We start from the raw sequence: 27,174 nt of genomic DNA, 5'->3' as shown, positions 1-27,174 counted from the left end.
ATGGAGGAGGAGAGAAACAATACCGTAAGTTTGTCCAATTACTGCACATTTTTCTCATTGGAATTCTTTAAGGATTTGTTTAGGCTGGCTTCCATGAACTCTCCAAAAAACTCTGGATTACAGTGAGGAGAATTCAGAAGAGATCTCAAAACAATTTCTGTAGCATGGGGCTTGCTGGGAGTTCTGTGAGAATTTCACAACTTAAACAAAGTTAAACTGCCACAGATACAATAGGAATCCCACGTTTTTAGGAAATTAGAATTAAGGAAGAAATTCATTTTCAGCACTGATGGGATGTAAGTGTGTGCGAGTAGTACTAGTAATCATATATTATTCACTATTTTTCCAAAAGGACATTTCCTTCCTTCCTTCCTTCCTTCCTTCCTTCCTTCCTTCCTTCCTTCCTTCCTTCCTTCCTTCCTTCCTTCCTTCCTTCCTTCCTTCCTTCCTTCCTTCCTTCCTCCCTTCCTCCCTTCCTCCCTTCCTCCCTTCCTCCCTTCCTCCCTTTCTTTCTTTCTTTCTTTCTTTCTTTCTTTCTTTCTTTCTTTCTTTCTTTCTTTCTTTCTTTCTTTCTTTCTTTCTTTCTTTCTTTCTTTCTTTCTTTCTTTCTTTCTTTCTTTCTTTCTTTCTTTCTTTCTTTCTTTCTTTCTTTCTTTCTTTCTTTCTTTCATTTGTTTAGGCCATTGGGATTTAGTGACTTGCCCGGGATCACACAGTTTGGAAGTGTTAATTATTTGATGTCAGATTTGAACTCAGGTCCTCCTGGTATTCTATCCACTGTGCCACCTAGCTGTCTCCAAAAAGGACTATTTATTACTCTTCTTACCTTCAACACTTCTAAACACCAGAAAACAATGTGACTTCCACATGTCAATTATTTGGATAGGCAGTAATTTACAAAGTTGAATGCAAATATATTATAAGTTCCAGTCTCAAGACCTAAAACCTAGCCTTTCATCATTGAGTCAGTTCCTTGTAAAGCAAAAATGTGTGTGAGTGTGTGTGTGTATGTGTGTGTGTGCACATGTATGAGTATGTGTGTATATACACATATGTAAAGTACGGGCTACCTTCAGGGTTAGCCAGAATCAGATTAAATTAAAGTCCTTGGTTTTTAGGGGCAGAAGTAAAGGAGGCAGCAGAGCAAAATCTTGGATCCTGGAGTCCAGAGTCACCAGCCTCTCTACTCCTTTTCCTGCAGCCATGTGCCTCTGACTCCCTTTTTCTGCCCTCCAATCCTTGCCTAGGTTTATCTTAACACCAAACATTCAGCAAGCACCAACTGTGAGAAGAGCCATTTATCCAAATATGTGTCTACTGGGTAGAGGAACCATGTTTAATTTTCTGTTTAATAGGCTAAAGCTATGGCTTTCAACACAATTAGGAGACCGTCAATCTTACATTTTGTTTTCATTTCCATGAGTTTTGTATTAGTGAATATCCTCCTTATTTTGTATTTTGCATCACTTCAACAAAGTTTACTTAGGCTGCTCTGAAATCTTTGATTGTGTCACTGCTGAGAGAAGGAAGGTGTAATTTTCAAATAATCAGTGATGACTTCTGGCTTAAATTTAAAGACTTTCTCTCAGTTCTTGTTTGATCTCTCTGGAGAATGGGCTTTCCTCTCTCAATACTTGTGTCATTGAGCTTCTCCTGTGTGTTTTGATCTGATTCTCTTTTTCTAGAATATACATTCAGACCATGGCTCCACTCATGGCTGTGTCCTGCAAGGCACTGTTGCCTTTGCCTCTTTAATTTCACATTCTGTAACATCTTGCTCTACTAGTAAGATTGTGTGTTCTCCACTATTGTTCCCCATGTATTTGGCCATCTCTACATCTTCTTTCTTGTACAGAAAAAAAAATTCAAGTCTGTAGATCCAAGTACACCTTTTCCAGAAAAATGAAGTATCTTCACATGCATCTCATTTACTACACCATCAAAATTACCTTTTCCAACCCATATCAGTTATCAAATCTTGTCACTTCTACCTCTTCCATATCTCTATTTATTCCTTTCTCTATTCACACAGCAGCATTACTTATTCTGGTTTTTGCTCCTATCATCTCTTGTTGGCACTCCTGAAATCCCCCCCCCTTTTTTTTTTCAATAGCGAAAGCAAAAATTTTACTTGAGAGCTTTTGATTTTGAAGATCATTATAATTTCTTCTGTTTTTCTTCTTCACAGTGATCTTTCATACACTTTATAAGGAAAAAATAACAATAAAAGAGATAGTAGAGAGAAAAACTAATGATCCCAAACACATTCAATGCATTTAAAATATGAAAAAAGTATGAAATTACAGACAATATTGAAACTCATATCTGCCAACATGGGAGGGGAGAAAGTTTCTTTTGGTGATGCTTGCTCTTTAAAGTTTGCAAAATGATGTCCACTGAGATGCAGAGATTAAAGAACAATTGGCACAGATGTGTCAATAGGATTTCCCTTATGTGTTTGCTAATTTTGACTGTTGGACATTGGCTCTTCTATTTCTTTTACATGGTTTACTCCCTGTAACATTGGTTGACTGTGTGCTTTTGAACACGATGTTATCCTTCTTATTTGGACTAAACTCTTAAGAATTTCTTCCAAGGCCTGTTCTGGCACTTTAACTGGTTCTGACATGGAAGAGTTACAGATAAAAATGTCTAATATCTCCTTCAGAAATCTTTCCAGAGGTAGGGGAGACAGAGGAAACCCTTTCCAGTGATATAAGTTCAAAGTAGTCTCATTTTACTGATTTCCTTAAGTTGGCTAGAATTCTCATTACAATGTCCTTTTACTTCTCTTTGATTTGATAAAGTTCTCTTTATTGTTTATAAGGTTCTCTTTACTTTAATAAGCTTTTCTTTATTAGGAAAATAAGAAAGATTCAAGCCCTGGCAGGCCATTGGGTTTTAAAGCAAATTGCAAAAAATATTGGCAGCGCTTCCTAAAGAGGCTGGGAATCGACCACCACTACCCCAAAAGTACAAAAATTGCCACACAAGAAGAGGTAAGTGAATTACACATAAAGAGGGATACCACCAGCAAATTAAGACATCAAAAAATATTTTATTGATCAGACTGATGGATAGGGGAAGATTTTAGAACCAAAGACAGAGAGCATTAGACAGAGAGCATTACAAAATAAAAAGTAGATTATTTTGAATATATACAATGACAAAGTTTTGACAGATAAAAGCAATTAACAATGAAAATTAGAAGGAAAGCAGAAAACTTGGGGAAATTTTATTTTGCAATAAGTCTCTCTGATAAAGGTCTCTTTTCTTAAATAAGTAGAGACTGAGTCAAATTTTTCAAAATATACATGTCATCTTCAATTGATAAACAGTGAAAGTATATGAACAGGCAATGTTCAGACAAATCAAAGTTAATTATCATCATGAGAACTATTTCAAATCATTAATGATCAAAGAAATGCTAATTAAAACAACTCTCAGGTACTACTTTCACACCTCTGAGAGTGGCTAAGATGTCCCAAAAAAATGTTTTAGATATTGGAGGGGAAGTGGAAAAGTGGGATACTACTGTACTGTGGTAAATTGAATCAACCCTTCAGAGAGTAATGTGGAACCATAACTAAAAAGCTATCAAACTGCATCCTCTTTCACTCAGCACTATTAAGTCTAATCTCCTAAAAAAAAATTAGGAAAAACTGTTCTCTTTGTACAATTATATTTATAACTAGGTCTAGATGCCTTTCAAATGGAGAACAGCCAAAGAAGCCATGATGCATATTTATAAATGAATATTATGGTATTGTGCCCTAAGAAATGTGAAGCGGGTTGATTTTAGGAAAATATGGAAAGACGTGAATTGATATATAATGAAGTGAACAAAAACCAGAAAGATGTAGTAAAAAAGTAACATAATATAGTTGGATGAATAACTGTGAATGATAATACTCAAACAAATCAAATCAATCCAAAACAACTAATGACGATGCTATCTTGCAGAGAAAAGACTAATCTTGATTGAATACTGACTGAGTCACTTTCTTTTGTTCTTTTATTTTTTCTTTTATTTGAGCCTTCTTGTCTAAAATGACTAATATGGAAATGTTTTACATCACTGCACAAAAATCATTTGTTTGCTTACTGATTGCAAACTTGGCAGAAGGGAAGGGGAAGAAATGAGGAAATGTTAGGATTTAGAACTCAAAACATTAAAGAAAAATCATTATAAAAATGTTTCTTTCCCACAGCAGAGAGATTTTGATGAAAAAATCCGACATGTTATAGTTGCACCAGCACCATACAGTTCCAGGTAAACTAATGTACTATTAGTGGGGTTTCAGAATGATAGACTCACATTTCAAATCGCCAAGGCAGTATCTTAGTGAAATTATAGAAATAAGTCTACCCCATATCTGTTTTTGTCTTCATTTATTGGGAAATAACAAATGGAATATATGTACAAGCAGGTCAAAGGAAGAGATTATATTTATATTGAAAGAAAATTTTTCAAGCTATTCTTATGTTGATGCCTGAAATGCCTGACAATTTGAGACTAGCTGAAGAAATTCTAGATTACCAATCAAAAATAATAAAACCAAGAATTAACATTGGTATAAGAAAATAAAAAATTCTGGACACCTCTCTGAATTAATGGGAACACAACAATTAAAACCAAAAGAAAAGCACATAACCTCATTTAGTAATCACCAATAAGGAAAAGAAAACATTTTGAATGACAGGAGAAATAAAAAAAGTGATGAATGCAAAAACATTAAAGGAGACACACAAAAGAATAACTGACAAAAAAAACCTGTCCATATTATTTTCATTTCAATGAATATAATGCAGAGTATCTTAATACACATTATTGATTTTGTTTTCCAGAGAAGTTCTATGCAAAATTAAAGAGGAAAACAATAGTCTTAGAACAAAGTAAATAATGGGATAAAATCAAAGGCACAAATCCCAAGGTGGCAGAATTGAATTCAAGGATACATTTATAATTTGGAACACATAAAGCTTTATCAACACCTATTTGTGTGCCCTCTCTGGAAGACTTTCTCATAGTGAGAAAAGAGATGACAAAGTCATAAAACAAAGGGGATGGAAGACACTTTAAATGGGAATTCTAAAACACAAAAACCTTTTATGATGAAAGGCAATGCTATTCCCTATTTTAAAGTAGGGGAAAAATTTAAAATCATTTTAAAATTATTGTTTTATACTGGAAGTAATACTATAGTCACTGTTCCCAAAAATATGATTACTTAAACAAATCATCTTTACTAGTTTCAACAATATATATAAAAACAAACAAACAAAAAAGCCTAGCGAAATTCATCACTGAAGTTATTAGAGGGGAAAATTATTGAACTATTACATATTTATAACTTGGCCATTCTCAAATTTGTTTCCACACCCTCACCACTGAGCCAACTCCCTTTAATTCAAAGATACATTAAATAGTTTTCAATTCTACAAGACTCAGATTCTGTCTTCTGAAAAGATCCTTTGGTAGTGAGTCTTCCTTCTCCATACTCAATGCGTGACTAATATTTTCCTCTGAGATTGTTTTGCATTTAGGTATCTTTTGCATATAGTTCTCGAGTTATTGCTTTCTAATTCAATGGGTACTCTTTGAAGAGTAATCTAGTATATTTTCTCAGTTCATTCTATGTTCAAAATTAAGCAAAGTTGCTTAGACAAAATAAATTCTTGTTGACTATCTCAATATAATATCACTATATCAGTCTCCCAGGATTTTTTCAGTCAAGTTCTGGGATCTAATGAATCTACATTGTTAGCTAAAGTTTTCTTTTACAACTCTTCTTGTGCAACTTTTCTCTTGCTCTTGATATATCTGCACCCTATGTACCCAATACTGGGTTCAAAAATTCAAGTGGCATGATCATTTTCATAATCTCTTTTTCCAAAATTATAAAAGTTTTTAAATAAATATTATACCTTTTTCTATATCTCTTTTTAAATATTAGCCCGATTATGTATATTTATACATATAGTCTGAAGGAAATGAAAACCACGTGGTTTAATTGCCATTTCCCTTCTTATTCATGATATAGTATAGTGTCCTTTTTCCTTAAGGGTGTTTAACTCTTTTTTGGAAATCTATTTGTTTATAATGTAATTGAATAATTCACTGCTGGTGGGCAAAAGGATGATAGGGAAGAATTAAATATTTTCAGTTTATATTCATTATTTTAAAATCCTGAATAATTGTGCTTGTAATTGTGAGCATGATCATAAACATTTGTTCCTAACATTTTACCTCTTTTAATCTGCACTGATTGATTTGCTTCTTATAAATGTTTGCTGATATGCAGTGTAATTGAAATGCTTTTTTTTTCTTTAATATGGCCTTTTTCAGTTTTTGAGAGTAAATCCCACCCTTCTCCCCAAAATTCACATCACAGAAAGAAAACTCCTATTTTAAATGAGAACTTATTAGTCTTTTCTTATACCAAGCCTAAAGTGGTACGACCAGAATTTATCCTGGTTACTTGTGTATGAGGCTACTCTAAACTTACTTTATGACACTTTTGCAAGGTTTCTAGGGCAAAGAATTGTTTTCCCACTCTTCCTATACTTCAAATTACTTGTATAATAGATTTTTGGGTTTACTTGCTTCTAAGCTCTTAGTTATCCAGACATTTCCAATCATTTTTCTTTATTTTCTTTGCCTTTTACCAAAGATTTTTGATAGAGACTGGGTTTTTTTGTTTGTTTATTTGTTTGTTTTTGTTTTTGTCTTTGTGTTTGTGTTTGTTTGTTTGTTTTAGATGTACTTTACATGTAGTAGTGGTGGAATCCTTTAGAAACTTTTTTTTTATATAAATTTTTATAGCTCAAATTATAACAATGTTTTAATTTTCAAGCCTTAGGTTTTTTCTCAGTCTTTCTAGTTCCTGGACATTCTATTCCTTTTTATGAAGCAGATTTTTCCTTCTGTACCCTCTATCTTCCTGATACTATTTTCTTCTGGTACCTCTTCTGCTGAGTAATGTAGACACTTCCCATTTCTTTCTTGTGGGTCAACTTCAATTTTTCACTGAATAACACTGAGTGACTTCTAGCAATTCATCACTTGTAAAAACTATATTCTTTTTCCCCTCAATATCATCAGGTCTCTTTGGGTGTATAAATAGCTCACTGCAGAAGAATCCTAAATCTATACATCCAAGTGATGGGGTATAGCCAAATGATGAGATCTTAGAAAAGGGATACCTAAATAAAATTAGGATTACTTGAGGTCTAGTGGCAGTTTTGGGGTACAGGGAGTCAAATGGAGCTCCCCTGCAACCTCTTTGGATTCGGCGCAAGGATACAAAGTTAAATAATTTCTAATGGTGGCACGAGAGTCCCCTGTAAATAATGAATTTACAGGTCCGAAAAGTTAGATTGATTAAAAAAAAAAAAAAAAAATTTTTTTTTTTTTTTTTTTTTAATCAAAGTTTATTGTAGGAATTTGGAAGTAAAGTTGAAGGTAGAAAGTCATCAGGGCCAAAGGTGGTCCCTGGGAGGGCAGGAACCCTTACATGGCCGGAAGCATACCATATTTGGGGGAAAGGGCTCCTGCCCAGAGAGAGCTCCAGCTTGGCTCTTTTATACCTAAAAGGGGCTTGTGGGGGGTACCAAGTTCTTGGCGGGCTTTTAAATAAGGAAGAAACTGTTTATGGGGCGTTGGGGAAACCTGAGCCGATAGTAGGGGCTGAAAAACCCAAGTCAGCTCAGATCCGGTGGGGGCTGGGGCCAGATCTTGTAAATCAAAGGTCAGTCATAGGGGTGGGGATCAGAAAAGGAATCTTAAAGGGGCCACTGCCCGTATCTCAAATAATCAGTCAACATAAATCTCATTATCAACAAACCCAAATTATCTCCTTTTAAAATCTCCACTCATTTTGTTCCTTTCATTGAGGACACTTCCTCATTTTTATATAGCATTATATTAGTTGTTAAATGTTTTACGTGTAAAGCATCTTAGGCATTTACTCCTTTCTCTTTGCTCATATGAACACTACTTATCCTGCTTTACATTCTGTTGCCTCTAGGTCGGAGTATTTAAATAATATTTTTCTAAATACCATTGTTATTGATAACTTTTCTTTAAAATATTGTCAATATTTCTCCCTGTTTTTTCTCACTTGCATAGATTCCCCACATGCTTTATGAAAAATATTTTACAACACTTAAATAGAAAAGCCAAAAAGGGAAAAACATTAGCCACCACAAAGCATTGAAATTATAGGCGATATTAAACTCTCTTGTACCTCCAATTCTGCAAGGAGGTGGGGGGAGAGAATCTCTTCTTAAATTTCCTGTGCAAGGTCTTTCTTGCTGTTGCAAGTCTGTAAAGATAAAAATGACCTCCTTTGAGATTCAGATGAAAGATTCCTTCAAATATGTCATACTTCCACATGTCTGTTTTGGAAGGTGTTTGTGCGGGAAACGACTTCTCTCTTTCAAAAACCTTTTTGTTACTGGGTCAGTAATTCAGCAGAGCATTCTTTCAGAGTTTTCCCAGTTTACTTATTTCACAAATTTTGACTTAATTTTTATTAGAAATTTATTTTACTTAAAAAAAAAAAAAAAGGTTTCTTGTCCTGAGGAGAACACAGCAGAAGATTTGGAAATAAAAACTTCCCCTAAGAAGAAGAAAAATAAAGAAAATCTAATTGGTAATGATCTTGAAAATTGAAATCCCGATGCTTCAAAAATGGGCATCTTTCTGGACAACCAGAACCACTCATGAACCCCCAATGGGCTTAAGAATATTAGAATCCCTTTGGAAATTGTGATAGCTTCCTAATCAAATTACAAAAGTTACAAAAATTGGGACTTCTATCATTTTAATAAGAATAAACCAAATGGAATGTAGACTACAAATGTGAAAAAGGGAAGCTATTTTTAAATAGTCTTTTTTGTAATATTCTTGTGTCACTGCAAAAGCTTGGAGATGCCTGTACAATCGGACATGTTGAGACTGGCTGAAGAAATTCTACATGTGACAGAAGCAGTAATAATATCATGAACTAAAATCAATGAATTTAAGGAAAATCCTAGAGATATCTTTGTGAATGTATATGAGCTCTTCCCCGTAATTAGAACCATAACAAAAGCTAAGCAATAGTTTAGTAACCACTCCATCAAAAAAACTATTAGAGAACACAGGAGAAAAATAAGAAGTTGTCAATAACAGATTGCAAAGCATGGAATTCAGTACACTTGATTTACTCAGCTCTTAATAGTGAAAGAAGTGGGGATCCCAACACAAGATGCTCAATAGCCAAATGAGCACTCTTCTCATACTCTGGTGGGGCGGAGCCAAGATGGAGGAGAAGATACACGCGATTTTGTAAGCTCCCTTCTTCCCACAATACCAATTAGTTAAATCAGACTCAAAAATAACGCTGGACTGATAGAAACCACAAGGACTGGAAACACGACTCACCAGTTGAAGAGAATCTGGAGTTTCAACAGAAAAGGTCAGTTCCCAGGGGAGGAAGGAAAAAGGCCAACACAGACAGTTAGGTGCTAGCACAACTGTGCCAATCAGGCTGGGGAGAACTCTGGGATCAGAGAATCCACTGAGATAGAGGAATCTGGCACAGGCTGTTAGCTCTTCTTTGCTTATAAAACAGCAGTTCAGAAGAGAAATCAAGCCACTTTAAAATATAAAGCCAGATCCTAGAACCACCCCAATCCGGAAGTGACCTAACAGATCTCGGTAAGGCTGTGCAGCCGATTTCGGCTGCCCGGGTTTCATCTTAGGGTAGTTAAGAGCATGAACAGCAGGGACACAGCCCAAGGCAACATCTAATTCACATAGTGCGGAAAGTCCCAGAGAAGCGGAACCTTTGAAATAGGGAACACGGTTTCAGGGAAGACACTTCCAGTTTGAGCACAGGGGCTTTTCACATCAGCTGCTGACATCCACGCCCCATGGAACACAATGGCTGGGCTTTGTGCCGCCTTTACTGTTCAGTCTTAAACCTCAGGGAAGTCTCTAGGACACACAGCGGGGGTCCTTCACTGGGCAACCCTCACAGTGCAGCTGTACTAATCACCCCTGAGGCACTTCCAGGGAGGGGGAGGGGAACTCTCTCCCAGAGCTCTCTCTTAGCTCAGGCACAGGAGCCGCTGCATCCATCCAGTCTGGGAGGAAGCTGGTAAAGAAATAAACTTCTTACCCCAAGTACAGACTCCAAAAGATATTTTAACAATGAGTAAAAAGCTAAAGAGAACTACTGATTCCTTCTACACAGAGAAAGAGCGGGTATCCAACCCTGAGGAAGTTAATAGTAGAGAGTCAGCAGATAACAGCCTAAAGGTGAATGATACTTGCCCACCATCACATAACTCTCTCCTAGAAGAGACTATTAAAAAGTTAAGAGAGTTTGAAGAAAAATGGGGAAAGGAAAGGGAAGCTATGATAGAGAATAACAACGTCCTGAAATTGGAATTGGAAAAAATAAAGAATTCAAAGGAGATGCAGGATAACAAAATTTGTGAATTAGAAAAGGTTAAAAAAATCACAGGAAAGTAGCATTTCTGAATTGGAAAAGATAAAAAAAGTCTCAAGAAAGAAAGATTTCTGAATTGGAAAAAGAAAATAATTCTTTCTAAAAAAAATTAGGGAAATGGAAAAAAATTCAATAAAGCAAAATAATTCATTTAAAAACTCAATTGGGCATAAACAAAAAGAATTTAAAAATGTGAATGAAGATAACTCATTAAAAATCAGGAAGGAACAAATAGAAATGAATGATTCATTGAAAACCCAAGAATCAGGCAAAACAAAACAAAACAAAAAAAAAAAAAATGGAAAAGCTGGAGAATAACGTCAAATACTTACTGGGAAAATCTATAGACCTGGAAAATAGATCTAGGAGAGATAATCTGAGGATCATTGTACTGCCTGAAAACTATGACCAAAAAAAGAGCCTAGACTCTATTTTACAGGAAATCATCAAAGAGAACTGTACAGAGCTAATAGAAAAAGGGAAAATAGGCATTGAAAGAATTCATCGAACACCTTCTGAAAAAGATCCTAAAAAAAGAACTCCATGGAATATTGTGGCTAAGCTGCAGAATTACCACACAAAGGAAAAAAATATTGCAAGTAGCTAGAAAAAAGGAATTCAAATATCAAGGGGACACAATAAGGGTCACTCAAGATCTGGCTGCCTCCACATTAAAAGATAGAAGGGCCTGGAATCTGATATTCCGAAAGGCAAAAGATCAAGGATTGCAACCAAGGATAAACTACCCAGCTAAGTTTAGCATTTTCTTCTATGAAAGAAGATGGACATTCAATGAAACAGAGGAATTCCATTTGTTTCTAAGAAAAAAACCAGACTTAAACAAAAAATTTGATCTACATCCACAAGACTGAAGAGAAACAGAAAAAGGTAAAAAGAACTCTTGAGAACTGTATCTATGTTGTGGATATATAGAAAGTCCGCATGGATAATTTGATTTTACTGATATAAAAAAGGGAAGGGGGTAGTATCAGAAAAAGGGGAACGAGTGATAAAAAGAGGGAAACTACATCCCAGGAAGAGGCATAGAAAATAAACCATATCTGAGGGAATTTAGAGAGGGGGAGAAACATTGTGTGAATCTTACTCTCATCAGAATAGGCTGAAAGAGTAAATAATTGACATATTTGTTTTTCAGAGAATTCTCTCTCACCTCATTAAAAGGGGGGAGAAGAAAAGGGAAAAGGAAAAGGGGAATAAGGGAAGGGGCTTGGAAGGAGGAGGGAGGGATACTAAAAAAAGGGAGGGCTGCACGTCACAAGTGGGGTCTATAAATTAAATATTGGGGAAAGGGTTCAGGGGGGTCAAGGGAAAAAGCCTAATCTGGGGATAATATAATGGCAGGAAATACAGAATTAGTAATTTTAACTGTAAAGGTGAATGGGATGAACTCTCCCATCAAACGGAGACGGATAGCAGACTAGATCAAAAATCAGAACCCTACAATATGTTGTTTACAGGAAACACACTTAAAGCAGGGAGATATATACAGAGTAAAGGTAAAAGGTTGGAGCAGAATCTATTATGCTTCAGGTAAAGCCAAAAAAGCAGGGGTAGCCATCCTCATCTCAGATCAAGCAAAAGCAGAAGTTGATCTAATTAAAAGAGATAAGGAGGGAAACTATATCCTGCTAAAAGGTAGCATAAATAATGAAGCCATATCAATACTAAACATATATGCACCAAGTGGTATAACATCTAACTTTCTAAAGGAAAAGTTAAGAGAGTTGCAAGAAGAAATAGACACTAAAACTATAATAGTGGGAGATCTCAACCTTGCACTCTTAGATTTAGACAAATCAAACCACAAAACAAATAAGAAAGAAATTAAAAAAGTAAATAGAACATTAAAAAAACTAGGTATGATAGACCTTTGGAGAAAACTGAATGGCAATAGAAAGGAATATACCTTCTTCTCAGCAGTTCATGGATCCTATACAAAAATTGACCATATATTAGGACATAAAGATCTCAAAATTAAATGCAGGAAGGCAGAAATAATACATGCCATCTTCTTAGATCACAATACAATAAAAGCTACATTCAGTAAGAAGTTAGGGGTAAATAGACCAAAAAGTAATTGGATACTGAATAATCTCATCTTAAAGAATGACTGGGTGAAGCAGCAAATTATAGAAACAATAATTTTACCCAAGATAGTGACAATGATGAGACATCATACCAAAATCTGTTGGATGCAGCTAAAGCGGTAATAAGGGGAAATTGTATATCTTTAGAGGTTTATTTGAATAAAGAAAGAGAAGACTAATGAATTGGGCCTGCAAATTAAAAAGCCAGAAAAAGACCAAATTAATACCCCCCCATCAAAAATCAAACTTGAAATACAAAAATTAAAAGGAGAAATCAATAATATTGAAAGTAAAAAAAAAAATTTTGAATTAAGAAATAAAATCAAGAGTTGGTTTTATGAAAAAGCCAATAAAATAGATATACCTTTGGTAAATCTGATCAGAAAAAGGAAAGAGGAAAATCAAATTGTTAGTCTTAGAAATGAAAAGGGGGATCTTTCCACCAATGAAGAGGAAATTAGAGAAATAATGAGCTACTTTGCCCAACTTTATGCCAATAAATTTGAAAACTTAAGTGAAATAGATGACTTCCTCCAAAAATACAGGCTTCCTAGATTAACAGAGGAGGAGATAAATTGCTTAAATAGTCCCATTTCAGAAAAAGAAATAGAAGAAGCTATTAATCAACTCTCAGGAAAAAATCCCCAGGACCAGATGGATTAACATGTGAATTCTACCAAACATTTAAAGAACAATTAGCGCCAATGTTATATAAACTATTTCAAAAATTAGCAGATGAAGAAGTTTTACGAAACTACTTTTATGACACAGACATGGTACTGATAGCTAAATCAGGTAGATCGAAAACTGAGGAAGAAAATAATAGACCAATTTCCTTAATGAATATTGATGCTACAATTTTAAATAAGTTATTAGCAAAAAGACATCAGAGAATCATCCCCAGGATAATACACTATGATCAAGTAGGATTCATACCAGGAATGCAGGGCTGGTTTAATATTAGGAAAACTATTAGTATAATTGACCAAATTAATAATCAAATTAATAAAAACCATATGATCATCTCAATAGATGCAGAAAAAGCATTTGATAAAATCCAACATCCATTCCTACTAAAAACGCTTGAGAGTATAGGAATAAATGGACTATTCCATAGAATAATCAGGAGCATTTATTTACCACCATCAGTAAGGATAAAATGCAATAGAGATAAACTGGAACCTTTCCCAGTAAGATCAGGAGTGAAACAAGGTTGCCCACTATCACCATTACTATTCAATATAGTACTAGAAACTCTAGCCTCGGCAATAAGAGCCAAGAAAAGACATTCAAGGAATTTGAGTAGGAAATGAGGAAATCAAACTATCACTCTTTGCAGATGACATGATGGTATATTTAGAGAACCCCAAAGACTCTGCTAAAAAGCTATTAGAAATAATTCAGAATTTTAGCAAAGTGGCAGGATACAAAATAAATCCACATAAATCCTCAGCATTCTTATATATCACCAACAAAATGCAACAGCAAGAGATACAAAGAGAAATTTCATTCCAAACAAATGCTGAGAGTATAAAATATTTGCAAATCAATCTACCAAAGAATAGTCAGGAATTGTATAAGCAAAATTACAAAACACTTGCCAAAAAAATAAAGTCAGATTTAAATAATTGGAAAGACATTCAGTGCTCTTGGATAGGCCGAGCGAATATAATAAAGATGACAATATTCCCCAAACTCATCTATTTATTTACTGGTATACCAATCAGACTCCCAAGAAACTATTTTAATGACTTAGAAAAAATAACAACAAAATTCATATGGAAGAATAAAAGGTCGAGAATTGTAAGGGAACTAATGAAAACAAGTCAGATGACGGTGTTCTAGGTGTACCTGATCTAAAGCGGTATTATATAGCAGCAGTCACAAAAACCATTTGGTAATGGCTAAGAAATAGACCAGTTGATCAGTGGAACAGATTAGGTACAAAGGACAAAAAAAGGTACATCTATAGCAATCTAGTCTTTGACAAACCCAAAGATACCAACATTAGGGATACAAATTCATTATTTGAAAAAATCCATTGGGAAAACTGGAAATTAGTATGGCAGAAATTAGATATGGATCCACACGTAACACCATATACCAAGATAAGATCAAAATAGGTTCATGATTTAGGCATAAAGAATGAGATCATAAATAGATTAGAGGAACAGAGAACAGTCTACCTCTCAGACCTGTGGAGGAGGAAGGAATTTATGACCAGAGGGGAACTAGAGGTCATAACTGATCATAAAATAGAACATTTGGTTACATCAAACTAAAAAGCTTCTGTACAAACAAAACTAATGCAAACAAGATTAGAAGGGAAGTAACAAATTGGGAAAATATTTTTACAGTTAAAGGTTCTGATAAAGGTCTCATTTCCAAAATATATGGAGAACTGACCCTAAATTATAAGAAATCAAACCATTCTCCAATTGATAAATGGTCAAAGAATATGAACAGACAATTCTCAGATGATGAAATTGAAATTATATCCACTCATATGAAAGAGTGTTCCAAATCACTACTGATCAGAGAAATGCAAATTAAGACACCTCTGAGATACCACTACACACCTGTCAGATTGGCTAAGATGACAGGAACAAATAATGATGAATGTTGGAGGGGATGTAGGAAAACTGGGACACTATTACATTGTTGGTGGAGTTGTGAAAGAATCCAAACATTCTGGAGAGCAATTTGGAACTATGCCCCAAATTATCAAACTGTGCATACCCTTTGACCCAGCAGTGCTACTACTGGGCTTATATCCCAAGGAAATACTAAAGAGCGGAAAGAGACATATATGTGCCAAAATGTTTGTGGCAGCTCGTTTTGTTGTAGCTAGAAACTGGAAGTTGAATGGATGTCCATCAGTTGGAGATTGGTTGGGTAAATTATGGTATATGAAGGTTATGGAATATTATTGCTCTGTAAGAAATGACCAGCAAGAAGAATACAGAGAGGCTTGGAAAGACTTGCATCAACCGATGATGAGTGAAATGAATAGAACCAGAAGATCGCTGTACACTTCAATGTTATATGCTGATGTATTCTGATGGAAGTGGATATCTTCAACATAAAGAAGATCCAACTCACTTCCGGTTGATCAATGATGGACAGAAACAAATACACCCAGAGAAGGAATACTGGGAAGTGAATGTAAATTGTTAGCATTACTGTCTATCTACTCAGGTTACTTACACCTTCGGAATCTAATACTTAATGTGCAACAAGAAAATGGGATATACACACGTATATTGTTTCTAGTTTATATTGTAACACATGTAAAATATATGGGATTTCCTGTCATCTAGGGGAGGGAGTAAAGGGAGGGAGGGGATAATTTGGAAAAATGAATACAAGGGATAATGTATAAAAAATTACTCATGCATATATACTGTCAAAAAATTATAAATAAAATAAAAAATACTTTTTTTTTTTTTTTTTTTTTTACAGACAAATTGAATTTAAAAACCTTGAAGAAGAAACAGAAGAAACAAACAGCATGGTAAGTAAGTCCAATTCCTGGGGATTTTTCTCATTTGTATTCTTTCAGGATTTTTTTAGGGCTGGCTTCTATGCATTCTCCTGAAAACTCTGGGATACAGTGAGGAGGATGCAGAACAGGCCTCAAAACAATGTAACATGGAGTTTGCTGGGAGTTTTGTCAGACTCTCATGACTTGAACAAACTAAAACTGCCACAAACACAATTATTCTTATTCTTAGGAATTGGGAATTAGGGAAGAAGTCCTTTTTCAATACTCTAATGTGATGTTAGTTTTTACAAGTGGTACTAGGAATATACATTCACTGTCTCCAACAGGATTGTTCCTTACAATCACTCTTCTCACCCTAAGCAATTTGAAACACCAGGAAACAATGTAAATCAGAGCTTTATTTCCCCTAAAGTTCTCTTGACACCTTCTTTTTGCTGATCTTTTCAGCTGCCAAGGAATGAAAATCTGTGTAGAAAAGCCCAAACCTGTAGATCCAAGTATAACCTTTCCAGACTAATGAATTAATATATCCCCATGGATATCATCCTCTACACATCCAAATTACCTTCTCCAACTCCTGGCATTCAGATTTATAGATAACTCTCAGTGCTCTCGGCCCTTACACCTAAATAGTAACATACCAGTTACCAAATCTTGTCTGTTCCAATTCTTCCATATCTCCATATTTATTCCTTTCTCTATTCCTACAGCAATATTACACACTCTGCTTCTTGCTCTTATCACTACTTGTTTGCACTTTTTTTCAATAGAGAAACAATTGGAAAAGATTGCTGCAGAGGAAAAAGAAAGTTCATCCAATAAAAAAAGTTTGTGAATTCCACATAAAGAGGGATACCTGCCAGCAAATTAAGACAGCAGGGAATAGTTTATCTGTCAGGTTGATGGATCAGGGAAGAATTTAGCAACAAAGACGACAGAGGGCATTACAAAATAGAAAGTACATTGTTTTGGTTATATGTCAAAAAAAAAAGTTTTGACAGACACAACCAATGCACCCAACATTAGAGGGAAAACAGAAAAGTGAGGGAAATGTTGTTTTGCAATAAGTATCTCTGGTAAAGGTCTCATTTCTTAGATATATAGAGACTGAGTCAAATTTGTTAAGCTATATATGTCATCATCAATTGGTAAATGCTCAGAATACCTGATCAAGCAATTTTCAGACTAGGAAATCAAAATTATCTATTGTCATACAAAAATATTCTTAATAATCACTAATGATCAGAGAAATGCACATTAAACTAACTCTGAGTTATCATCTCACACTTCTGAGAGTGGCTAATATGAGCAAAAGTAGTTGGATGTTGGAGGGGATGTGGGAAAAGTGGGACAGTACAAGTACTGTTGTGGAGTTGTAAATTGAATCAACCCTTCTGGAGAGCAATTTGGAACAATAACCAAAGGGATATCAAATCTGCATCCTCTGTGACCCAGAAATAACACTATTAGATCTAGAAAAGGAGGTACAAAAATATTTATAGCAGCGCTTTTGGTAGCTAAGAATTAGAAATCAAAGGGGATTTGACCAATTGCAGGATGACTCAAGAAGTTGCGGTATATGTAATATTGTAATGAAATAATATTGTTTTATGTCTTAAGAAATGAGAAGCAGGTAATTTCAGGAAAACATGGTAAGGCCTGAATTAATTTATAGTGAACAGGATCAGGAAGTAGTACATTGAAACAAGAGGATTGTTGGATAAAGAACTTTGAATAACAATTATTTTCAAACAATAAAATAATCCAAAAAGACAGATGATGAAAATATCTGTCTGCAGAGAAATAACTGATCTTGATTTGACTATTGACTGAAGCACGGTATTTTCAAGTTTCTTTTTCTTTCATTTTTTTTCATTGAGTCTTCTTTTCTAAAATGACTATAATGGAAATGTTTTACATTATTGCACAACTGTAATTTAAATCTGACCACTTACTGTTTCAGGAAGAAGTGGAAGGAAAGAAGTGAGGAAGTGATAGGATGTCAAACTCAAAACTTTAAATAAAATTATTTTTAAAAATAATATATTTTGCTTAATCTAGCAATGTTTCTTTTCCACAGAAAACATCCTTTGAGGACGAAGCACAAATTTTTAAAGTTGTCATAAAAGCAAAAATATATTCTGCAAGGTAAACTAATGCAGTATTGGTGGGGTTTCAGAATGGTAGACTATCATTACAAATCACCATAGCAGTATCCTCGTGAAATTACAGAAATCAATGTACCCCTCCTCTGTTTCTATCTTCACCTTATTAGGAATGTAACAAATGGAGTGTAGTGTGCAAAGAAGTCAAAAGAAGAGATTATGTTTATGTTCAAAGACCACTTCTCATAGCATTCTTGTGGACATGCCTGATAAGTGGAGACTGACTAAATAAATCCTAGATTCCTAATCAAAAAGAAACAAACTAGTCATTAAAATAGATTGATTTAAGAAAATGGAAAATTCTGGATACCTCTCTGAATTAATGAGTACGATAATTAAAACCAAATTAAAAGCACATAAAGTCATTTAGTAACAACCAATAAGATTTATATAAATACATTTTTTTTAATTACAAGAGAAATAATTTGTTGTAACGCCTGAGAAACTGAGCCAGATAGAGATTAAAGAATATTTAATAATTTATTTAATGGAGAGATATAATGGGACCAAATGGATCCATGGTTTGGTCCCAAGGCTGAATGAGACTATTGTCTCTAAGAATCCAGCAAACAATGTGAGTTCTCAAAGACATATATACACATGGCACAGATACAGGGGGTAGACTGAGGCAAGGGCGGAGTCAGGGTGCTGAGAGTGGGAAGGGGACTCTGACAGGGTGGCTTGAGGCATTGGAGGTGAGATGGCATAATCCGGGGGAGGCACCCCGGACATGGGGAGAGACATTTGATAAGATGGTATCTGACATCCCATAGCTTGGGATGGGGAGAGCCATTCTGATATTCTAAAACAAACGATCTTTTAACCTTATCAAATATTCTGATAAAGAGCAGGAGGAGGTTTTGTAGGACTGAGCTTTGACTGAAGCTGAGACTTGGTCAGGATAATTAGGGAGACTGAGAACTGTGGCATAACATTCCAAATAGTAATTCATGGCAAAATCCTCAAAGGAAAGAAACCCAAGGGAATAACGGATAAAAAGCTGTCAATGTTATATTCACTTTAATGAAAATAATACAAAATACCTTAAAATACATCATTCCTGTTTTCCAGAGACATGCTACAGGCAATTGCCGAAGAAAGAAACACATTAAATTTGAAAAAAGGTAGGAGAGTTCAGTTCAAGGATACAGTTATAATTTGGGTTCCAACAAGTTTTATTTGGAGTCTAATTATAAGCCCTCTCCTGAAAATTGTTTCCTATATTGAGAAAGGCGATGGTAAAGTCATTGAAATCAAGGCTTCATACATGGGACTTTAAGGCACTTTTGGGGGGCATTCTAAAATATCAAAATCTTTTACGATGAAAGACCATGTCATTCCCCTCTTATTAAGAATTCTGAATGGGGGGGCTTTTAAAACTGTTTTAAAGTTATTCTTTAATAGTTGAAATAATATTGTACATAGTCACTGCTCCCAAAAGGATTATGACTTAAACAAATCACCTTTACTAGTTTCAACAATATGAAAGAGAATTTAGTAAAATTCATCACCGGAACTATTGGAGGGGAGAATTATTGAAATATTATTTATAACATGGCCATTCTGAAATGTATTCCCACACTCTCAACACTGAGCCAGATCCTTGCAATTCAGTGAAAGATGCATAGACACATAGATTAGGTACACATACACATATATGCTTTATAAAAAAAGTTCAGCAAAAATTATGAAACTGAAAAGAATATACAATGTTAAGTTTACGTCTTCCACAGCCTCTCTGCCAATGAGAGATTTATACTTTTTTTTTTCCTTAGGCTAGGGCTAGGATTTTTCTCTTCTTCTTTCTTCTTTCTTCTTTCTTCTTTCTTCTTCTTCTTCTTCTTCTTCTTCTTCTTCTTCTTCTTCTTCTTCTTCTTCTTCTTCTTCTTCTTCTTCTTCTTCTTCTTCTTCTTCTTCTTCTTCTTCTTCTTCTTCTTCTTCTTCTTCTTCTTCTTCTTCTTCTTCTTCTTCTTCTTCTTCTTCTTCTTCTTCTTCTTCTTCTTCTTCTTCTTCTTCTTCTTCTCCTCCTCCTCCTTCTCCTCCTCCTCCTCCTTCTTCTCCTTCTTCTTCTTCTCCTCTTCTTCTTCTTTCTCCTTCTCCTCCTTCTTCTCCTTCTTCTCCTTCTCCTTCTCCTTCTTCTCCTCCTTCTCCTCCTTCTCCTCCTTCTCCTCCTTCTCCTTCTTCTCCTCCTTCTCCTTCTTCTTCTCCTTCTCCTTCTTCTTCTCCTTCTCCTCCTCCTTCTTCTCCTTCTTCTCCTTCTTCTCCTTCTTCTTCCTTCTTCTTCCTTCTTCTTCTTTTTCTTCTTCTTCTTCTTCTTCTTCTTCTTCTTCTTCTTCTTCTTCTTCTTCTTCTTCTTCTTCTTCTTCTTCTTCTTCTTCTTCTTCTTCTTCTTCTTCTTCTTCTTTCTTCTTCTTTTTTTTTGGAGGCACTTTTTTTCTTTCCTTTTTTATTATTAAAGCTTTTTATTTTCAAAACATGTGTATAGATAATTTTCAACATTCACTCCTGCAAAACTCTGTTCTAAATTTTTTCCCTTTCTTTCCCAACTCTCTCCCCTACATGATAAGCAATCCAATATACGTAAACATGTGCGATTCTTTTACACACACTTCCATAATTATGCTGCACAAGAAAAATCAGATCAAAAAGTGAAAAAAAATGAAAAAGAAAACAAAATGCAAGCAAACAATAATAAAAAAGTGGAAATTATATGCTGTGATTCATACTCAGTCTCTACAGTTTTTTCTGGATGCAACTGTCTCTCTCCATCACAAGACCACCAGAACTGGCCTGATTCACCTTGAAGTTGAAAAGAGGCATGTCTATCAGAATGTGTACAATGTTCTGATTCTTCTCACTTCACTTAGCATCAGTTCATATAAGTCTCTCTAGATCTCTCTGAAATCCTCCTGCTGATTGTTTCTTAAAGAACAATAATATTCCATATATCTGGTATCTTTTCCAAGAAAACCTCCTGAACAGTATGGTCTATCGGGTCACAAAAAGTCAGATATGATTGAACAACTGAACACTGATAGTGAGTCAATAAAAAACCTAGTTGAAAATTTTAAAACATCAGCAAAGTAGAAAGATATTAAATAAACCTATACAAATAATTACTATTTCTACATAATTACCAATAAGTTTCCACAAAAGGAAATAGAAAGAAGTTCCATCTAAAACAAGATAAAATACTTGGGAGTTTTCCTGCCAAGACCAACAAATCCAGGAACATGTGAAGACATTGCAAAATACTTTTCACAAAAATAAAGTTAGATCTAAATAATTGGAAAAATATTAAACTGCTTATGGGTAGACTGAGCCAATATAACAAAAATGAAAATTCTACCTAAATTAACATTTATTTAATGCCATACCAATAAAACTATGAAACAATTATTTAACAGTTAGAAAAGAATAACAAAATTCTTCTGGAAGAACAAGAAGTCAAGAATATCAAGGAAAATCAATGAAAAAGTGTGAAGGAATGTACTCTACTAATACCAGATCTCAAACTGTATTACAAAGTACTCATCACCACAGCTATCTGGCACTGTTTAAGAAATGGAGTGTTTAAACAGTAGAATAGATTGGGTATACAAGACACATTAGTAAATGACCAAAGTAATCTATGAGGTTTAATAATATTTGAGATAATATTTGACAAAAATTACTGGAAAAACTGAAAAAACAGTTTAGCAGAAATTAGGTATATATAAACATCTCAGACCATATTATCTGATAAGGTCAAAATGGGGATATAAACTTATATCATAAATAAATTATATAATACTTGACTTGTCAAATCTATGGATAAAGGAAAAATTTGTGACCAAATAAGAGATAAAGAGCATTACAGGATCCAAATAGACAATTTTGATTACATCAAATTAAAAAAAATTTTACACAAATAAGAACCAATGCAGCCAAATTAGAAAAATGAAGGTAAATGATGTGTAGGGCAGGGAATTATAGCAACTCTTTTTGACAAAGGCCTCATTTTTCAAAGACATAGAGAACTGAATCAGATTTATGACATTATGAGTCATTCCCCAATTGATAAATGATAAAAAATTATAAACAGTCAATTTTCAGAAGAAAAATCAGGGCAGCTAGGTGGTATAGTCTATAGAGCATTGGCCCTGGAGTGAAGAGGACCTGAGTTCAAATTTGGATTCTAACATTTATTAGCTATGTGACCCTGGGCAACTACTTAACCCCAATTACTGCCCTTTACCAAATAAAAGGAAGTCAAAACTATTTATAGTCATATGAAAAAAAAAAGTTCTAAACCACTATTGATTAGAGAAATGCAAGTTAAAACAACTGTTGTATACCATTTCATATTTATTGGATTTGCTAATGTAAGAAAAAGGGAAAATGACAAATATTGAAGAGGATGTAGAAAAAAACCCACTAATATACTCTTGATGGAATTGTGAACTCATCCAAATATTCTGGAAAATAATTTCAAATGATATCTAAAGAACTCTAAAATTGTACATACCTGTTGACCCAGCAGTACCACTACTAGTTTTATTTCTCAGAGATTTTTTTAAAAAGAGAGAAGGTGTCATATATACAAAATCATTTGTAGCAGCTCTTTTTATGGTGGCAAAAAAATTGGAAATTGAGAGAAAATTAATTGGTGAATAGCTGAACAAGTTGTGGCATATAATTGCAATGGAATTGCAAGATGCAGGATGATTTCATAAAAGTCTGGGAAGACATATAAAACTGCTGCAAAGTCACATAGAACCCAGAAAATACTATGCATATTATATGGCAAAACATGCTATCTATCTTGAGAAAAAGACCTGATGGAGTATGAATGTAGGTCAAAACATACTTAAAAATTTATTTCTTGTGGGTTTTTTGTCTATTTTTTTTCACACATGACTAAAATGGAAATAAGTTTTGTAAGACAACATGTTTGCCTTCTCAGAGGGATGAGGAAAAATTAGAAGGAATTGTAGTGAGGACAGATTTGAATCAGGGTAACTATCAGGATAGTGCAATAATAAAAAAAGTGAGCTAATAAGAGCTTGTGCTAAAGTGATATACTGTGGTTGGAATCAGGAACTCATCTTCATGATTTCAAATCTAGCCTCAGACACTTACTACTTATGTGACACTGAGTAAATCATTTAATCCTGTTTGCCTTAGTTCTCATCCAAATGAGTGGTAAAAGAAAATGCAAATCACTCCAATATCTACTGCCAAGAAAGCTCTAGATGGCGTAGAGGAGAGTTAGGAATGACTAAAATAACTCAACACCAGCAACAGCAATGTATCATATGTACATAGATATTTGTAGGTAGTCTCGCTCATTAGAATATGAATTCCTTGATCATAAAAAGGTAAAAAAAACCCTGCACATCCAAAGATGTTTGTAGCAGCTCTTTTTGTAGTGGTAGGGAACTGGAAATTGAATGGATGTCCATCAGTTGGGGAATGGCTGAATCAATTATGGTATATGAATGTTATGAACTATTATTTTTTTATAAGAGGCAATCAGCAGGATGATTTCAGAAAGGCCTCGAGAGACTTACATGAACTAATGCTAAGTGAAGTGAGTAGAACCACAAGAACTTTATACATAGCAACAAGATTATCTGATGATCAACACTCATGGACATGGCTGTTTTCAACAATGAGGCGATTTAGACCAATTCCAGAGGAATTTTATTGGAGAGAACCATCTTTATCCAGAAAGAGGATCACAACATCGCATTTTTACCTTTTTTTGTTGTTTGCTTGCTTTTTTTTTTCTCATCCCCCCCCTTTTTTGATCTGATTTATCTAGTGCAACATGAGGACACAGCATATGTTTTTGCCTTTCCTTGTATCTCTAGACTTACTTAGCACAGTACTTGACATGTAGTAAGCCCTTAATATGCTTATTGATTGACTGATCTTAAACTAGGACAGTGTTGGAATTGAAGACTAGCTTGTAGAACATGAAATAGCAGCATTTTATGAGACTTTCAGAGTTGAAAGATAAGGACTCTGGATTCCTTGTTTTAAAGTCAGAGAGGCAATATTTGACAAAATATGCTTGAGTAGGTAACAGAAAGATAAGCTGCTTCACTAGGATCAATACCCAGTATTAATAAGTGAGTAAATGCCAAGCATGTAAAGGTGATAAAAATATTAAAAAATATATAAATTTTTTGATGCACTACTAAATTGCATGTTCAACTGTTAACAGAAAATATATATTTTCTATATTTAAAAAAGTTATATACATATACATGGATATAGAGAAAGGTCATTCTCTGCTATTCCAAATTGGTATTATGGTTTAGTTGTGTCCAGCTTCTTGTAACTCCATGGACCATAGCACACCAATTATGTCCATTGGTTTGTTTGTTTTGTTTTTTTTTGTTTTTGTTTTTTTAGTTTGTTTAAATTCAGTGGTTTGCCTTTCATTCACTGCAAAGTCCAGGCTAGCTCCCTGAAAGGCTCAGAATCAGCCAGAGTCAGGATAAGCAAAAGTCCTTGCCCCAAGTTGGGTGCCAAAATGTAAAGTTCTTCTGTTGTCTCTAGACTGTGAATCATTCCCTGGGAGGAGATTTCTTGGGGAGCTTCTGGGGAGGCAGCTTTAGTTTTAGTTCCAGTACCAGTAATCCCCAAAATGAAGCCAGGAGTTAAAGTCCTTTACTATCTCTTTCCAAATCTCCAGCCAGCTTCAGTCTCCAGCCAGTTATCAGAACAATTGCAAAACAGCTAGGAGGCACAAATTTAGGAAGCTGGCAACAAAAGGAGAACAAGTAGAGAATAACAATAAAAGACTCAACTACTGGGGCTATGGTGAAAGCTCCAGCTGCTAAGAGAAAAAGTGAAATCAACACAAGACCCTATTGGGATATGGAATAAGTTACCTTTGTAACTTATTTTTATTTATATTTTATATTATTTATATAATATATATTTATATTATTTATATTTTATTATTTGTAGCAGAGATTTAGGTCTAGGGGAACAATGTGCATTCATTTTTAAGAAATTGGGACACAAGGTAGAGAAAAAAACAAACAACAACAACTTATCATCAAGACAATCAAAAGAACTATGGTAGTGTACTAAAATATTAGAAAAAATAAATATAAATTGAATGAAAAAAATGAACATTCAATAAACTGTCAAGAATTTTCAAATAAATCTGAACTCATGTAAAAGATACCTCTAAGATTGTCAATGGTAATTGACTCATTCAAAGAAAGATTTGGGTAGAGCTTAGTAGAATGTGATTATAAAAAGCAAAATCATGTAGAAGAAGGTAAAAACAGTAATTATACTATATGAATAAGGTGCAACAGAAAGAACCAACACAGAGAAATTATATGGGAGAAGAGGGCTGGTAGTTTTGAAATCATATTCATATCAATAACAGATTAAAGAGGAAAATATATATACCAAGAAGAGTATAACACCCTCCAAAATCTATAAAGAAATAAGTGGGGAAGGGAATAGGGTAAAGTGGGTTATAGAAATGTGTGTAGATTTACAAGAGTGGAATAAGACATGTAGAGTAATGGGAAAGGGAATAAAAGGCATAAAGAGGGAGGGAAAAGATAAGTGATAAAGGAGGGATTGTTGGGGCTGGAACAGGGGGAGGTTAAGTAATAGCAAGGCAAGTTAGTAGGTAGAAGTAAAGTAGAATAATTAGTAGGATAGGAAGCAAGACATAATGTATATCGATGTTTGCATATATGTGTGTGTATTGTGTATGTATATGTATTTATCCATGTACATGTGTATATGTAAAAATAAATATTTTTCATGTTTAATTGTAGTCTGCTTAGGGAATTTAGGGGAAGAAAGGGGGGGAAAGAATGAAGTTAAAAAGTATACAACAGAGAACAAAAGAAAACCTACAAGGAAGAAAGATGGACACTTCTGAATGAAATGAAATTATGTTATTTTCTGCTTCCTTGAAATGGAAATTTGTTATATATTTTGAATCCTCTAATATGAGAATTCATGTGCAAATGACAATTTTTTCTTTTTCTGTTTTTTCTTTTTTCATTTTTTTTCTGTTTTCTCTTTGTTTTAAGATAAATTTTTTAAAATTTGAAAAAAAATTCCCTTTCCCCACAAGATAAACGAATACAAAGCATTCATTTGCTCTTTTTCTTTCAGTAAGTTCTCCTAAATGCTTCTTTACCTCATAGGATAATCATACCATCTCTTAGCAGGACTATCCATCTCAATAATTCTTCTGCTATTTTCTGTGCTCACTGTTTCCTCTATATTGTAAAGGCATACAACCATTACTTTGCAGCCATCCAAGGTATACAGTTATTATGAACCTAAGGATTCCTGGTTGGGGGTGGAGGGGGCTGTTTTCATGCAGTTATGCTTATATTCTTCATCTTTATGCTGCCCTATTGTAGCCCAAATGAGTGTTGCCACTAGCTCATACAGACATTTCTCTAGACTAGATGGTGAGTTTCACTAATGTTGGTATTTTAACTCTCCTATGTTTTCTGCTCATTGTTATTCCATGCATTTGTATTGTTTTCTATATTGAAAATCAGCTCATCAGAAGGCAGACACTGAGCCTTCTCTACCTGTTGCACCCATCTAATCTCTCTTCTTTTTCTATGGGCCTAGAGTCTTATCTTAAACCTGCTTCTATTCCTTGGCTGGATTCTGTGATTGAAGTGTTGAATAATATTGTCATTCTGTCCCTGAATCCCTTTATAAATACACTGAGGAACAATAAAGTGAAATTGGCATTGAGAAAAGTACTGCACATCAAGTCAACACATCAAGAATGTAAGACATGGGACCATTTCTTCCTTATACCTGCAGCTCAGTTTCTGAGTTGTTCAAGTAGTCCATTTCATCTCATTCCTGGATGGTATTGTTCCCAAGAGGGGAGATGA

The 27,174-nt window shown here is 34.5% G+C and overlaps 1 pseudogene; it reads left to right on the top strand.

Moving 5' to 3' along the window:
- On the top strand, nucleotides 1–27,174 carry LOC141562187 (olfactory receptor 10D3-like; annotated as a pseudogene).

The sequence above is a fragment of the Sminthopsis crassicaudata genome, chromosome 3, assembly GCF_048593235.1.
Source record: "Sminthopsis crassicaudata isolate SCR6 chromosome 3, ASM4859323v1, whole genome shotgun sequence".
Classification (NCBI taxonomy): Eukaryota; Metazoa; Chordata; class Mammalia; order Dasyuromorphia; family Dasyuridae; genus Sminthopsis; species Sminthopsis crassicaudata.
Note: the sequence above shows the minus strand (reverse complement) of the source record. Positions and strands in the feature narration are given on the sequence as shown.